Raw genomic sequence first — 18,235 nt, forward strand, 5'->3', positions numbered from 1 at the left:
TGTAGATCCTTGAATTTATTCATAATAAACTTAAGAAGTCCGCCACTGTTCCGGGAATCATACAACGGGAAGAGTCTCACTATAAGCTCTCCAAGTTCCTTACAATAAAATCTCAGGTAAAAAAAGTCTCTGGGTAAGAAACTAAAAGCGCGAGATTCAAGCAGCTACTTAAAGATAGATACTGGACTCCTCGGAAGCAATTGGACTTTCTTCCAGTTAACAAATATTGCCGTGTCTGTTCCTTCGACCACATATTTATTCAGTTTGCTACTAGTTTTATAACAGCACGGGGCTCACGCGGGCAAAATAGCCTCGCGCCTGCACTGCATCACAACACTTGTTTTTGAAAATCGCAGCTGCCACATGGAAGCGTACTGTCTGAGCATCACTCGTCTTTTTCAGTAGCCTGACACACACACACACACGTATATACATACATACACACACATATACATACACACACTCTTGAAACGTTACTGTGCTAATCTCTATAGACAACAACTTTACTTGTCAGGAAATTATTATCCTCTGTTTTGTAGGGTGGGGGTGATAAAGAGATGAGGGACGGGGGAGGAGGGAATAGGTAGACAGAGAAGAGGAGGGAGGAGATGGAAGGAAAGAGAGAAGAGGAGAAGATAGACAGGTAGAGGGGTGAGGAGGTGATGGGCAGGGTGAGGGGGGGGGGGGAGGAAGATGGATAGATGGACAGAGAAAGTGGTAAAGAGCAGGTGGACAGAGACGGTGATCAGTGGAGTGTACAGAGAGAGGGAGGAGGATATGGGCAAGAGAAGGGACAGGAGTAGATTGTAAGAGAATTGGGGGGGGGGGGGGGAATTGGAAGACATAGACTGAGAATGGTGGTTGTGAAGGTGGACAGAGATTGGCGGGTGGTGGAGGTGGACAAAGATGGGAGGGAGAGAGACGGAGATGGACTTACGTAAGAATGGAAAAATTAACTACCCAGACATTTTTTTAATAAATAACTGTTTAACCGCCGGTAATCCAAAATATTTTAGAATTGCCATCGCTGTTTCAAACATTCTTTCTTCTCAGTTTTTTTAATTTTACTCTGATGACGAGGTCCTCCTTGAAGACAACGACGCTAGCCCACAGTTTTCATGGATCAATTCTTCAAGTCAGTCTTAAACCAAAACCGAGACAAAGTCAACAAACCGATAATGATATTTAAGAAAAAGTATCATCTCCATTGAAAGAATTCGATGGACACTAACACAACTGAACAGTTTCGCAAATTTAATCACCAACATCATCAGCTTTCTATGATGAAAATGGAGATATTTCCAGAATGAGATTTTCACTCTGCAGCGGAGTGTGCGCTGGTATGAAACCTCCTGGAAGATTAAAACTGTGTGCCGAACCGAGTCTCGAACTGAGGACCTTTGCCTTTCGCGGGCAAGTGCTCTACCATCTCTCCTAGCAGGAGGGCTTCTGTAAAATTTGGAAGGTAGGAGACGAGGTACTGGCAGAAGTAAAGCTGTGAGGACAGGGCATGCGTCGTGCTTGGGTAGCTCAGATGGTAGAGCACTTGCCAGCGAAAGGCAAAGGTCCCGAGTTCGAGTCTCGGTCCGGCACACAGTTTTAATCTTCCAGGAAGTTTCAAAATGGAGATAAGTTGAATGAATTTCAGCTGAAATGTAGAGTTATAAATAGAAAGATTACCAACAAGGTAAAAGCAACACAAGTGAAATTTTAAGAAGGAATTACGTAGCCGGTTCTATTGTAATTGAATTGAGAATCGAGAATAACGCTATTGAAACGAGATAACTAAAAACAATAGCTGGATATAGAGAGGAAATAAGAAATGAAGAGATGAGATACGAACTAAAGTATTTTATACACATGAAAAGACAGAACACAAGTGCAACTGGTACGAGTCTGTCTTGAGAATGGAAGACAAGAGACATTAAAAAAAAGAAAAAAAGAGCTCCACTTTGGAAGACAGAGACCTGTAAAAAAAATGGCTTTACTTTATTGACCGACAGTTGGGGGCAGCAAGACTGGTGCGTAGTTTGCTTTCATCTTTGCGTTGAGGCATTTAACGTGAGCGTTTTTAGGCTGGTGTTTATTTAATTTTTGATACTGAGCTAGTTTACCATAATTGTTTGTTTTGTTTGAGATTTATGATTTTGATAATGCTATTTATTTGCTTTCATGGTTTGATCCTGAACGGAGAGGACGCCCGTGAAACAATTGGCACGATGACTTTGAATTTCTATTAGAACTGAATACAATGCGTGATCCTTCATGAAAATGATTATCATGCTTGCTTAATGGACAAATAAATGTGTGATTCGTCTTCTTCTTCTATATCTTCTTATTCTATTCGTTTTGGCTACTTGAGCATCCCGTTGATTCAGATTAGTTTAGTTTCTTCTGGTCTTTATCCTTATCTAGTAGTCTTTAATTTTCATACTTCGTAACTTACTTCACACTTCTGTCCACTACACTTTTGTGCTGACTCTAAATCTCTCCTGGAAACTTATTACAGCATGAAATATTTATTTCAGAATCACTGTATTGAGAAAGAAATTAGCGTATTCTAATTTATTTCTGATTCCTCTATACCTCTTGGATCCAGCGAACTTTGGTGCTCTTATTCACAAGAAAGTATAGTATCTGATGTCTCGATCACCCTTAGTCCATTCTCAGAGAGCGTCCGCAGAACATGGTCCTTCTCTTCCTCAAGTTGTCCAAGGTTCTCTCTTACTGTCTACGCAGTTCTTAGTACGCTCATCTTCTATACTGGCAGTCTCCAGTTTTTGGAGGACCTCGATATCCTCCCGAAAATCTTTCGTTCCACAAGTTCTAGCCTCTAAAGTAATTCTGTTCTTACGAGGCTCAGGTTTTCTGCGGCTTATAAGGTTCCAGGGTGGATCATATCTAGTAGTGTCTCAACTGCGCATTGATTGAAAGATTCTTCTTATTGCCGATGCTCATATTTTGTTTGTATGCTAATTTCATCTTGTCGCCTCAGTATGGCCTGAGAAGCGGAACGCCGATTCATGACTGTACGATATACGTTTGCAAAACATTAGGAAGGTTTTTCCTTTTTAATATTAAAGTAATTTTGTTTATACGTGCTCCCATTTCTGCTCCTTTTGTCACACCAGTTTCTGTCCGTTGTACTAGGTATTTAAATCAATTTAATTTCTGAATTTTTCGCCTTCTGTTGTCACGCGCCTAATAGTTTTATTTATGTTGACTGGAAATGCCGGCCGTTGTGGCCAAGCGGTTCTAGGCTCTTCAGTCTGGAACCGCGCGACCACTACAGTCGCAGGTTCGAATCCTGCCTCGGGCATGGATGTGTGTGATGTCCTTAGGTTAGTTAGGTTTAAGTAGTTCTAAGTTCTCGGGGACAGATGATCTCATATGTTAAGTCCGCTAGTGCTCCGAGCCATTTGAACCATTTTTTACTGGAATAACTGTTGTGGAAACAGAAGGGTTTTTATAGTCTTGAAGGTATTCAAAGTGAACAGCCGACTCTGAGGATACACGCCTCCACTTTTTACTGCTCCATTTGCTCTCCATGAGCCACCGCACGTTGGTCTGTAACTGAAGAATGACTGCAGCTTGCCGGCAACCGACGCTACAGCAGCGCCGAGAAACGGCTCTCGTGCTGGATTCGGCCACACCAGGAGGAGCGTGTTAATGCTGACAACCGCCGTGTTTTTCTTACCTTTCCAAAGGAACGCTCCTTGACTTAGATACGGAGGACCGAAATCTCCACAGTCATTCTCCGGCACCGTCTGTTGCTGCAGCCCGACTTCCACCTCAAATGTATTCATTATGTCGGCATATTTATTTTTCCTGATTATCTTAGATTGTCCAACATTTACTCTTTCTTAAGCAGATCACAGAATTTTTGTTTTCATTTATTTATTCATTTTGTTATATCACAGACTGGTGACTCCTACACTATTATTAACTCTTCACAATTTTTTCGGATGAGAGATATTTAATCGTCTCAAGGTAAAACGCACACCCTGGATAATAATAATAATGATGATAATAATAATAATAATAATCTGTGTGGTAGTGAATATCTGCAATTTAAGAAATGTCAGTCTTATTCAAACTAGACAGTTTCCTCATTACGTCCGTGTAGTAGGTGAGTACTGACATCTAAGAGAAATGTATGACGACAGTAATGGGAGGTCAATGTGGACACAAAGTTAACTGGTGGGAAGGAAGAAAACAGAAGGAGAAAAACATAGACAATTTACAGAGTGTCAGAGATGCTGATTCTCTGCTGGACGAAAAGAAAATTGCAGGGATACACAGAGCGAGAAGCTACACACAAGATCACAGATAAAGCTTTAATTTCTTCTTGAACGCAGATTTGTTTTCGATAAGACGGATGTTGGAGTGTAATTTGATCCAGTGTAATTTGTTCCACTGATGTATGGCCTAAATGGAGCAGGGAATAGAGAAAGATTTAGTATTATGCAGAGGTGCAGCCAGAATGCTGGAAGTGTCTCATCTGGTTTGGCAGTTACGGAATAATGACTTGTTAGAAGACAAAATATGAGTTGTAGTGCAGAAAATTTTTCGGCGTCATCCTAGTATAAAGCACTCTTGGCGTTCAAGACGCGTGACGTTTGATAAAAAAACTGGAGCCTTGAAAGAATGCATCTTAATCATATACAGGGTGGTCAGAAACGCTCTGGAAAGATTGTAAGGGTGTTTCAGGGTAGGTTGCGCTGAAAAATGGCTCTGTGCAAAAAAAATGGTTCAAATGGCTCTGAGCACTATGGGACTTAACATCTACGGTCATCAGTGCCCTAGAACTTAGAACTATTTAAACCTAACTAACCTAAGGACATCACACACATCCCTGCCCGAGGCAGGATTCGAATCTGCGACCGTAGCAGTAGCGCGGTACCGGACCGTAGCGCCTAGAACCGCTCGGCCACCCCTGCCGGCTGCGCTGAAAAATAATTGCGCCTTTTCCTAATTAATTAGTATATCAGTTAGCCAACCACGCCGCTGCGGACGCAGATTCAAGCGGCCCGTCAGAAACGGTGTCGCCAAACGTGTTCTTCGTTTGGTTCCTAAAACCGAACAAGAGAACGATGCAAAAATGGGATATGGGACGGTAGTAAGGATCGATTTCGAACCACAGGCTGACACTAAATTGTATCTGGCGGGACGCTTGAATTTGCGCATGTATGGGCCTGATTGGCTAACTTCTGTACTAATTAATATGGAAACGAAGCAATTTATCGAATAATTATTTCTGAGAACAGCCTGCTGTGCGACACCCTTACAAGCTTTTCAGACTGTGTCTGACCATCCTGTGTTTTGAGTGGCGCCACCTTGTGCTCGCTAAGGTGTGGAGTGAGGCGTAAAGCCTTTTGGAAGTCGGAAGACGACTTATTGGTGTTCTGAAGAGCGCAGAATGTGGTGTTCTTTCTCTACAGCTTTTAACTGTCTTAAGACACAAGTAGTGAGTCATAGGGATAAATTGCATTTCATGAGCGGAGAGACATCGTAAAATTTCAACTACATTTGATGTCGCAGGCACATGCATATATCCGCGTATCCCTTTTAAAGACTAGAATGTTGTAATTTGTTAGATCACATGAGTGTCATTATTCGGCAGCAATCTTAGTTTATGGAAATGATAGCTGGAGACGATGTTAGCCGAAGACATGTTATCAGCTAAAACTTGTTGGAGTACAAACGAACTGCATTGTTTCCATAGAAAGTGAAGTGTCTTGTTTTGTGTGATATATCTATTTGCTGCCTTTGTACATGTAACTCGCTTCGGGTGACGTCACTCGACCAATAGCGGGGCAAACGAGATACACGGGCACTGCAACGAGCTTGTGACGTCACAATACTCGGATTGTCCACCACGTTTCGGGAACACTCGGCCCCGTGAAGGGCCCACGGCAAATAAATACACAATTGGAAAGATACGAACTAGAGGCCTTAAATTTCTCATGTGCTATCGACAGCTTACATGCATTTAAACAAGCAGTCAAGAATTATTAGACTCGTCTGAAACAGGTACTCGCTCCCCACCGGAGACGGCTCCTGGGACTCGTAAGACGTGCAGTGTCAAGTGCTGTGACGTACTCGCCACAACCTGTCTCTCTTGTGGGCGTTGAACGACAGTAAGCCACACCATTACCTGAAACTTGCGCTATTTGAATATCGCCAACTCTTCGAAATATCGAGACAAGGTTTTCACCACTTGATAGTACGCAGCGGGCACGTAATTTTATTGCATATTTAATCCAGTTGAGTGTTATTTCAATGGAAATGTGAAGCACGTACTTTTTAATGCCATTCGAAAGGTCGTGTGAAGACTTATTACTGATATGACGCTTGTTAATGTTGACATTGGAACTTTTCGCCGAAGCATCCTAGAAATTAGCTAAAATAGAGTGGTAAGGCCGTTGAAATTTGCGGTACCGACGGCGTCTTCGTCGACGCGCCCCGCTCAAATCTCTGTGGAAGACGCGTTTAAGCCGGCCGCTGAGAGCTGCAGCTACAGAGAGCTCACAATATGCTGCCATGTGGTGCTAAGTACGCCATCAGAGGACGTCGAATTCGCAGCGTCTCACTGCCTGCAACAATTGTGATAGGTCCACGCGTCTTCTTAAAAGCCGCAAATGTTCAAATATGTGTGAATTGCTAAGGGGCCAAACTGCTAAGGTCATTGGTCCGTAGACTTACACATGACTTAAACTAACTTATGGTAAGAACAACACTCACACAAACACACCCATGCCCGAGGGAGGACTCGAACTTCCGTGGGCAATCGGCGACATGGCGGCCCAAACCGCGCGGACACTCCGGGCGGCGACGCATTCAGAGTTCTGCCTTAGATTATCCTACCCAGGTCACAGAAGAATATTTAGTGTGACCTTACGAAGCGGGATGGCATTGCCACTGTGACTAGTACTAAGTATTGTTAATCCAGTACTAATGGAACAAACAGAGTCTCCTGAGAGAGCCGGCCGTTGTGACTGAGAGGTTCTAGGCGCTACAGTCTGGAACCGTTCGACCACTACGGTCGCAGGTTGGAATCCTGCCTCGGCCATGGATGTGTGTGATGTGCTTAGGTTAGTTAGGTTTAAGTATTTCTAAGTTCTAGGAGACTGATGACCTCAAGCAAAAAAAAATGGCTCTGAGCACTATGGGACTTAACTACTGAGAGCCTAGAACCGCTCGGCCACCCCGGCCGGCTGACCTCAAGCAGTTAAATCTCATAGTACTCAGAGCCATTTGAACCATTTGAACACCTGAGAGACTCAGGGGCACAAATCTATTTATCATTCTACCCTCTTTCTGCTTAAATAGTGAGAGGTAGTAAACAAACTGCTGCGAAGCATTGTATTACCAGCCACAGGCTAGTAGCCGCAAATGTGGCGGAATGTGGCTCAGGATAACAAACACGTAGGGCACTGCAAGATGAGGCAGTCAACTGAAAAGTGTAGCCCACAGCCGTAAGGTTTCTAGCAGGCTGGTGGATGTCAGCACACCAGGATAAGTCTATTGCTGAGGGTGACGTGACTAGAGCCAGGTTTTAGCGAAACAAACGCTCCTCGGATGCGCCCTGGATTGTGAGGAAGAAGGCACTCACGTCCAGCAGCACCACCATGTTGGCAAGGGCCATTCTGAGCAGCGAGAGGAGTGGGCTTCACCAGCAGCAGCCGTGAGTCAGAGACCAGGCTACGTCTGCCCCCGTCAGCACCAAGTTCCTTATGGGACTTAGTGCCACAGCCCCGCCAACCCACTGCAGCCACCACCACTGAGGTGCCTCAGCGCCAACTGTCATTCGACTCCTGTCAGAGGGCAGCTGTCCCCTCCCGTCACCTTGGCAAACGTGTGAGGAGCCAAGAGGTGTCCAGCGATATACGCCGCTGAGGGAAATAGAACGCCGCTCACGTCACGGCCGTGGCTAGAGCTCGTATACGGCGGGCTGAATCCTCCACCGTGTTTTCCCCAACTCTCAGAATTCAGCAATGTTTACCTTGTGCGTGGTTACTATATACACGCAGCTTTTTACAATATTTCTTATAAGATACCTGATATTTCTTGTATGGAGTGTACCGAACAGTAGTTACAGTTTATAGAAATATTTAGACTGTTCTTTTTATATCAAAAGAACTCCGTCCAAACAGGCCTTGGAAGGCCAAACGGTACCGACCTACTGCCGTGTCATCCTCAGCCCGCAGGCGCCACTGGATGCAGATATGGAGGGGCATGTGGTCAGCACACCGCTCTTCAGGTCGTATCTCACTTTACGAGACCGGAGCCACTACTTCTCAATCAGTTACCTCCTCAGTTTGCGTCACAAGGGCTAAGTGCATCCCGCTTGCCGACAGCGCTCAGAATACCGGATGGTCACCCATACAAGTGCTAGCCAAGCCCGACAGCGCTTAACTTCGGTGATCCGACGGGAACTTGTGTTACCACTGCGGCAAGGCCACTGGCGCTCTTTTCATATAAGAGAGAAAGGTAAATGTCATATTACAGTGCTATAGAAACGTAGGCTTGGAACTTGGATTGTAGTCTGTAAATATTGTAAATATTAAATGCAATGGCCGGCCGGGGTGGCCGAGCGGTTCTAGGCGCTACAGTCTGGAACCGCGCGACCGCGACTGCCTCGGGTATGGATGTGTGTGATGTCCTTAGGCTAGTTAGGTTTAAGTAGTTCTAAGTTCTAGGGGACTGATGACCTCAGAAGTTAAGTTCCATAGTGCTCAGAGCCATTTGAACCAATTAAGTGCAATCAGTTACGATATCGGTACAAAAGTCTTCAAATATGGGTGTTGAAGAGTAACAACCTGAGCCTATTTACGAGCTATTGCTCCTGTATAGGCATTTATAAATGCGGTGTTTATTTGTCATTCATAAGTCGGTACTCTTATTACAGAGAGGGAGGGGGGTGGGGGTTGGAAGTGTAATTTCATGTTAGAGTGAAGTGAATATTTATTAATAGTTTCACCTACCATTTAGCCAGTATTCATTTCGTGTACTTCACGATTTTTTTTTTTTTTGCGCATGCAGCAGATAATAGTACAGCAACAACTATGATTCGATGTACGACACCGTTTTGGTTTGAAATGTTACAAGTATTTTCATATAGATTAAAAATTCGCAACCACAAATTTGCAGTGCCCAGTCCAAGTAATTAATAAGCAGAGTCTTTTATGAAGATTTGAGAGGAGCGAAGATTACAATAAACTTTCAAGTTTACTTAGCTTGTCGTGTTGGGATGGCTCTAGTCCTTTTTGTCTAGAGGTCTGACTCTTGAAGGTGAAAATCTCACGTCAGGTGCTCATGGCTGATTTGAACTGAATAAATTTGAAGATAGTTGTTGCAGAATTTTTTACGTAGATGTGTTTTCCACAGATTTTCTCACATTTTTGTATATCATGCCGTATTTTGATTTTTCACGTTAACAAAGCCGAAATACGAAAAACCATCAGATCACACCAGAGGCAAGTTTACGACTCTCACACTCTGCGAAAACAACAATATTCCAATGGGCTTACAATGTTTCTTAGCAAATGAATTCTTACTAGTTTTCGCTACATTATTAATTCCGATTATTATTTCATAAATGAAACCAGATATAAACCTAGTAAACAGTACAGGATTGCGTAATTAATAATAGCCGGCCGTGGTGGCCGAGCAGTTCTAGGCACTTCAGTCTGGAACCACGCAACTGCTACGGTCGTAGGTTCGAATCCTGCCTCGGGCATGGATGTGTGTGATGTCTTAGGTTAGTTAGGTTTAAGTAGTTCTAAGTTGTAGGGGGCTGATGACCTCAGACGTTAAGTCCCATAGTGCTCAGAGCCATTTGAACCATTTGAATTAATAATATAAATTTTAAGTGTGCAAATAAATCGTAATTTCCAATGTTTCTAAAAAATGGTTTTTAATTATACATTCAGAACTAGTACTTATCGATTACAACATTGAAAGTAAAATATTTTATAAAGTAATTCGTTTTCATAAATTTTAGCTGTGTACAAAATTTATCTGAACGTTTTCAGAGGAGCAACTGAGATAATACTGTTCTGTCCAAAATTCGAAAAATATTACTGGTTTCGACAACTACTGTTGAGGAAAAGTAATGCTAGAGGAGAATGTCCGGTTTTAATGGTTCAAACACGACAAAAGTATGTGCCCCTCTATGTTCTATCATATGCCCTAAACCTCGTTTCGATATCTTGAACCGTTCACATAATGAGCAGGATGCAAGTTTGTGATGATACACCCAGAATAAGAGACACAGGTCGGTCCCGGCAGTCAAAGACCTCTAACGAAGAGTGTAGTGAATTTATTGGAAAGATCGAGTTTTAACTCAGATATGATCTGACTCCAATACCGGGAGAATTTTGTACACGAACCAGTCGAGATGTCTGACATGTACGTCCGTTGCCGTGCCTTGAAGTGTAGCCCGTGTGACTACACTTCAGTGCAGAACGGAAGTGCTGCAGGCAGCCACTGCGCGAGCACAGTGTTTTGTTGATTAGGTCCCAAGCGGTGGCGGGGTGTGTCTGGACTGTGAGGCGCCACTCGGAGCAGCCACACCGCGACGAACGGCTCACGCGCCGCCGCCACGCCTGACCGCCACTTCGCTGAGCCCCATGACACGCCAGCAACAGTCCGCACCGGCGTCCCACTCTGGGCTGCACTCTCTCTCCCGTCACGCGCCACCACCATCTTCTACAGAGCTGCACCTCCAAGGCATTTCCAGCAGTGTCGTACAGTCACGTGTGTCGCATCATCTCGAACCCTTAGGGGAAGACGTTCGTCAGAGAGCGAATTGGCTGCTATCGCTTTCGAACTAACAAGGCCCAGTCTCCTGGTAGATGGATGCGGAGGTCAATGTACCGAGAATAGGCTGGGACGTCTTTGGGTTCACTGCAAGTGGTACAGTTTTGCGAAGCAGTTCTAAACCTTTCTCTGACAACTGTCTTGGCCAATTACACTGCTGTGCTGAACTTACAGACGAAAGACCCTTTGACATAATACGTTAATGCCAAGTAAACATAACTATATAAAACTTGGATCGTAGGCAGAAGGAACTGCTACAGAATATAAATACCTAATGAAACGAACAGAAGTGAAACTTTTATTCAAAGACAATAAAAAATGGCTCTGAGCACTATGGGACTTAACATCTGAGGTCATCAGTCCCCTAGAACTTAGAACTACTTAAACCTAACTAACCTAAGGACATCACACACATCCATGCCCGAAGCAGGATTCGAACCTGTGACTCTAGCGGTCGCTTGGTTCCTGACTGAAGCGCCTAGAACCGCTCGGCCACACCGGCCGGCGACACAGAATCAATGATGTATTTCGTTACAAAGACGTACAAACAAGCGATCAAGCAAGTGGGCATAATGTTTTGGTTCATCAGTGCATATGTAAGATTGCTGAGCCAATATAGATATTAAAATTTTAAAGTCCGATAATTCAATAAATTTCGTCACTGGAATTCCCGTCTTAGGTACAGCAATATCTCTCTCTTATTCTCCATCTGTTGCACTGGTTTGGCCAACTTGAGTTTCTGAGGAAGACTTGTCACCAGGTACTGCCGAACATAATGAAAAATTTATCTGCTGTGATCAGTTACAAAACAATATCCAAATGAAGTAAATTAGTCGCAGAAAAAGTTGTGACGAAACTTTGTACACAAATGTAGCCTGTTCTGTGAAGTTTGCTTGGATGTCACTAAATGTTGAAATTGTAAGAAATGTCGTAGTTATACTTGTTTTGTAAATAAAACCACCTTTTCTTGCTGCAACTCAAATTATTTTTCCCAGACGCGTTTCGCCTTTTTCTTGGTCTAAGGTATCATCAGTGATATCTATAACGATACAGTTTTGTTATTTTTCGATTATCAAAGATCCAACGTCGCGATTTTTATGTAAATAAGTAATTATTTACGGTTTGCTGTGATCTGCGTTTCCTCTCATCTGGTCTGGATATAGCACTACCAGTGTAAACACAATTTTGTATTCGGAATTTTTTCACTGTTCACCATGCGACCTTCAGACCAGATGAGAGGAAACGCACATCGCAGCAAACCGTAAGTAATTACCTATTTACATAAAAAATTGTGACGTAAACTGTTTGATAATGTAAAATTAACAAAACTGTGTCGTTATATATCCCACAGATGATGCCTTAGAGCAAGAAAAAGGCGAAACACGTCTGGGAAAAATAAATTAAGTTGCAACAGGAAAAGGCTGTTTTATTTACAAAACAACTATTTCTGTGCTTGCTGCGGAGGATGGCCACGCAAACAAATTTGTCGTTCTTTCAGTTTTGTGACTCATCGCGATGTTCCACGGGTAGGAAAGAACTTCGACGCAAACAGCCGTAGAACAGTGTTAATCAAGCTAGTAATAAATGCATGAAAGCAATCTCACTGCATCAGTGAGCTATTTCTGGCGCGGGAGCTAAACACCCTTCGTCTTGCCATCCACCCTTTCCCTCTGCACCTCTTAAGAACAGCTGATCACGAAATGATTGTGCCCGACATGAACATTTATAAAGAAATGTTGTACTCTTCCTTCATCGAAAGGGCTCGTGGCTGCAGGCGTGATTAATCAGCAGAGGCCAGCGTGAGCAGATGCCTCAGCTTTCACTTCCGCTGGGCGTCTTCTACAAAAGGAACACGCGGCAACGCCGTCATCTGCCGGAAGTTCCGGCCACCGGCAGCCGAAATGACGCTACAAGTAATTAGCAACAGACAGTGTCGGGAACTACGCAGCACTTAAACACATTGTCGATACTTTCAGTTCACAAATTCAGCACTAACTGTTTTGCGATATCTCGAGAATCCGCCTCCGTTCAGGAAACTTGCTTATTCCTATTTACAGAACCACTGATACAAAAATAGTTCAAATGGCTCTAAGCGCTATGGGATTTAACATCTGAGGTCATCTGTCCCCTAGGCTTAGAACTACTTAAACCTAACTAACCTAAGGATATCACACACATTCATGCCCGAGGCAGGATTCGAACTTGCAACCGTAGCAGCAGCCCCGCTCGGGATTCAAGCGCCTAGAACCGCTCGGTCACAGCGGCCGGCACTGATCATACGAAGGGTTTCGAGAGTAAAGGTGTTTTCCATAATGTGCAGATTTCGCTACTTAATGTGGTTAAGACTCGGGCAATAGAGGAACACCTCACTGGTAAACTAGTCTTATAACTGTCTTACACTCCTTTGTTGACGAAATTGTTTGAATAGGAGTTTACCATTTTTGGTTTCTTTTTCATTTTCTTTTATTAGCCTCTAAGTGCACCAGTAGTACTCGTCCACGATATTATTGCGCTTGGTCGTTATGGAAAACATGAAATGACGTTACAGTAAACAGATACAGCGGTACAACGAAAAATCAGTCCGCAGTTGCAAATTTTACTTTTTTTATTCACTCGATGACTAGTTTCGGGCTAAGACCCATTTTCAGATCATCGTAACATATTAAAAAATGTATCCGAAGATATGAAAACCATGTCAAGAATGTGCAACGAACAGTTACAGCACATACAAACTAGTCATCGAGTAAATAAAAAAAAGTAATATTTGCAAATTTGGCTGGTTTTTCGTTGTGCTCATCAACAGAAGCTGCTAACCCACAGCCACTTCAGCACGGTGGAAGTTCGTAAATAGAGTTGTGACTAAGGAAAACGCATCACTGTCAATATGTGCAGGTCAGTTGTGCATATGCTATCAACCCCGATTGCGTGACAACTCACAGTAATCAGACCGAAGCACCCTCATTCCCAGGTGTAATAATAATGAGGTCGACTAATACAGCCAGTTCAGACTTTCAGGGTTGCCTTTACTTCATTTGCTAAATAATTTAAAGTATGAATTTCATTCATGTGAATAATAAACAAACACAAGCCAACGGCCTTGCCGCAGTGATAACACCGGTTTCCGTCAGATCACCGAAGTTAAGCGCTGTCGGGCTGGACTAGCACTTGAATGGGTGACCAATCGGTCTGCCAAGTGCTGTTGGCAAGCGGGGTGTACTCCGCCCTTGTGAGGCAAACTGAGGAGCTACTTAATTAAGAAGTAGCGGCTCCGGTCTCGTAAACTGACATACGGCCGAGAGAGCGGTGTGCTGACCACATGCCCCTCCATATCCGCATCCAGTGACGCCTGTGAGCTGAGAATGACGCGGCGGCTGGTCGGTACCGTTGGACCTTCCAAGGCCTGTTCGGATGGAGTTAAACACACACACACACACACACACACACACACACACACACACTAACTGATCCATTATACTCCACTCTAATGCCAACTTTTAACATCCACGACCAGTTTATAAATGGATACAAGATTATCAACGAGAGACAATGTTGATTACTTTCAAAACTCCTGCATGAAAGGCTTTAACGCATTGTCTGACATCTGGCCACGGAACTCGAAATCACCACGTGACATCCCAAGTCATTAGTTCCAACGTCATAAGAAGCTAAGAAAAAACAATCTTGGTACAATACCAAGACCGCCCTAATACTGTAGTAGTGCTGGAACTGATTTGAGTTTGCCCATATACGTTTCATTAACTAATAAGTGGTGCAATACATCATGTAATTTGAGACTTAGTGCTGTAGCCAGCGTCTCAGTCAGTGCTCCCACAGCCAGTTGCACTACAGACTCGCAGCAGGTTCAAATGGCTCTGAACACTATGGGACTTAACTTCTGAGATCGTCAGTCCCCTAGAACTTAGAACTACTTAAACCTAACTAACCTAAGGACATCACACACATCCATGCCACAGGCAGGATTCGAACCTGCGACCGTAGCGGTCGCGCGGTTCCGGACTGTAGCGCCTAGAACCGCTCGGCCAATCCGGCCGGCCTCGCAGCAGGCAGCGGGTACATAGCAGCGAGTTGGAGACTCGCCTACCTTCTCCAAGTCATGTCACGTTGTGTAGCGTGGTATCCGGAGAAGGAAAACCTGTCCGCACAGCGACAATAGCTCAGTCTCGTAATCATTCCTGCATGCTTACAGGGCACGCGACAGCTATTGTTCTGTACACGAACTACGTTCCGTATTTGGACTATGTTTGGTGTTTTCCACGGGCTGGAACTCTCACTTTTACAAAACTAGTAACTAGACTTTGTTTTCAAATAAAGGCAACGGAATCACTGACCCAACATTTACGTCGCACGTAGAAAGGAAGGATGATGAAGGTTTAATGTCCCGTCAATGATGAAGAGCACAAGCCTGACTGGAGAAGGAAAACGGTTGCTTCTTTTTTTAATAGAACCATTCAGTATTTGCCTTGAGTGATTTATTGAAACCATCATAAAATCCAAACCTGGATATCCCAACAGGGATTTGAACCGCTGATCCACCGACCGCGATACCAGGGTCGCTCTTCGCACCTCTTCGCTCGGTCGCTGGTGATCCCTTCATTCGGCGTCACGATACCGTGAAAGACAACAGGAAAATAGCCACACATCATTCCCGCACACAGTGACTTTCAGTATATCCTCCTTTCATACAGTGCAGAATGTTATGCTTAGCAGTGGAATGGCACAAGCATTGTATGGGAATATGGCAAAGTTTATCAGTGGTTTGTTGGGGTTGGGTTGTTTGGGGGAAGATACCAAACTGCGAGGTCAGCGATCTCATCGGATTAGGGAAGGACTGGGAAGGAAGCCGGCCGTGCCCTTTCAAAGGAACCATCCCGGCATTAGCCTGGAGCGATTTAGGGAAATCACGGAAAACCTAAATCAGGATAGCCGGACGCGGGATTGAACCGTCGTCCTCCCGAATGCAAGTCCAGTGTGCTAACTATTGCGCCACCTCGCTCGGTAAGTTTATCAATAATGTTGGTTACTTGTTGCATCCAAGCAGTGCAACTGTGCTGAAACAGAGAACTTCCATTAGCACACCACAGACACTATCACTAGGAGGGGCCGCAGTACTGTGTAGACACACAACTATGCACCACGTACTTGAGGTAAGGTAAAAAGAATATTTACTTACTTAAGTAAACTTAAAGGTGTTTCTTTCTCTGTGGAGCTGTGAGTCATTTCTCATGATTTACAATTACAAACTACAATTTCTCAAACGAATACTATATTTTTTATCTTGTTACTGATGTTTTTAAACCAATTATGTAAAAATCAATGTAAATCAAGCAAACAAAGGAAAGCCGCGAGCTCTGACCCAGACGGGCAGATCGGGATCTACTGACCGCCATGTCATCCTCTGCCAATGGCATGATCATGTAAGGAGGGGGGATGGGCTTAGCACACCACTCTCCGGACAGTTGTCGGCCTTTTTGACCTTCGAGCCGCTAAATGTTACCCAAGTAGCTCATCAGCTGGCATCCTGCACCCTGTTCTAGAGCTCCCACCGAGGATAACTCCCTCGCAATATAGGGAATCGAACCAGAGTCTTCGTATTATAGCCCGGCTCACTGATCTCTGGGCGACGGAGGCAGCACAACGCCTCGCGCAGAATGTGTTTTATGACCATTGTGCTGCGTCCACATACGGCACTTGACGTTCTGAGGAAGGACACGTGAATTTCTGCTAATAAAAGCTCGATACGAGACTGAACTGCTAGAGTGTCTGTGGAGTAGTGTGAACCCATGCTTTCAGCTCCAGGGATTCCACATCAGTCATTAATGCGCCTCTTTCTTTGATGATCGACATGGTTAAGCCACCTATGCTTTTCTCTGGCCCAGTAATGGGTATGCATGTGACAGCCTTTGCTAACTAATATGTTGCAAATGCCGCGCATAAAAGCCGTGATTTTTGCCTTGTTCATATCTCGTGTGCTAGTGGTGATAGAAAGGTAAGGTCAAATGCTTTATGTAGCCCTTGGTCTAGGAACCATTTGCATACCCAAAAGAAAGAACACCTTCCTCTAACTATCCTACAAACAGTGTCATATTCTGAATATTACACACACTTACTGCAGCTTAGGGGCTTACGGAGGCGCCACTTGGGTCCATGGTGGTCCGTGGGAAAACCTGAAAAACATCGTTTTTGTGTACCAAAACCGAGCCTCGGATTCAGAGACGACTATGCACAGCAAATTCCGTAATTTATATGATATATTCCTAAGACCCGATCTAGAATAACATTGAATTTTTTAATTTCTTTATCCTCTTCCAAGATACCGAGGTTTAAAGTAAAATCCGGTGTGGGGCGAAACGTAGTTTATAAAGGGACGTAGCATGGAGAAACATGCTGTACAGTGTTCCGCTCTCACGAGAAGTGTTCTGGGCGTATGTAATACTGAAGCGCATACGAAATTGTTGTGCAAATAAAAACCGGTCTGAGGTGTAAAATTAGTTTTATGTTATTTCCGTTTCACATAAGTAATTTTCATACACATGCACAAAATTCGAAAGACTTAATGGAAAGTCGGGTACCAGCTGCCCCATTCCACCGTTCTTAGCACCTTTGAAAATTTTCCCAAAAAGTATGGCTTGCCAACACTTTCACGCTTTTTATTTCTGAGAGAGAAGCAGACAGTGGCAGTGTCAAAGAGACGAAAAAGTAACAAACAGACAGTGATTATATTGTAGAAAGAGCGAAGGAGTCAATGACAGAGTCACAGGAAGAGCGGGACAGAGTGACAGTTGAACGTGAAACGTAGTTGACAGTGACACAACGGTGCTACGAAAACAGCGAAGGAGACAGTGCCAGGGGACGGAGAGGGGGGCAAGGGGAATAAAGAGAAAGACGAAGTGGAAGTGGAAGTGTATTAGACACAATAAATGATAATGACACTATATATGACAGTGACAGGAAGAGGGAAATAGTGACAGTGAGAGGAGACTGTACTGGTAGGACAGAACAAAGGGGACTCTGGCTGTGACACAAGAGACAATGACAGAGATTCATAAAGAGATAATGACAGTGAGTTGGGCTGAGTGAGTCAGAAAGGGCAGCTGGGAGTGGATGGGTATGAGCGACTCACAACGATGGACTTAAAGGTGTGAGTCCATTATTGTTAGTCGAGCTTGTGGGAGTTAAGAGGTGCGTTGAGTGTTAAAAAAGAAAGGAATATGATGAAATGCCAATATTTTTGGAAAAATTTTTGAATGTGCTGAGGAAGCTAGAATGAGGCACCTGATACCCCACTTTTCAGTCAAAGTCTTCTAAATAAACAGGGATATATTCGCATTTTGTCCACTGGCTTTACAAATTACAGAGAAATTGACGTCATCTGATACGCCATATATAAAAA

The 18,235-nt window shown here is 43.9% G+C and overlaps 1 protein-coding gene and 1 pseudogene across 1 annotated transcript in view; both read left to right on the plus strand.

The window, feature by feature from the left end:
- The window catches only part of LOC126473918 (uncharacterized), a 122,964-nt gene that overhangs the window by 38,599 nt on the left and 66,130 nt on the right, over positions 1-18,235 (plus strand). The window lies entirely within an intron of this gene.
- Positions 13,912-14,029, plus strand: LOC126475904 (5S ribosomal RNA; annotated as a pseudogene).

This window comes from Schistocerca serialis, chromosome 4 (assembly GCF_023864345.2).
Source record: "Schistocerca serialis cubense isolate TAMUIC-IGC-003099 chromosome 4, iqSchSeri2.2, whole genome shotgun sequence".
Lineage (NCBI taxonomy): Eukaryota > Metazoa > Arthropoda > Insecta > Orthoptera > Acrididae > Schistocerca > Schistocerca serialis.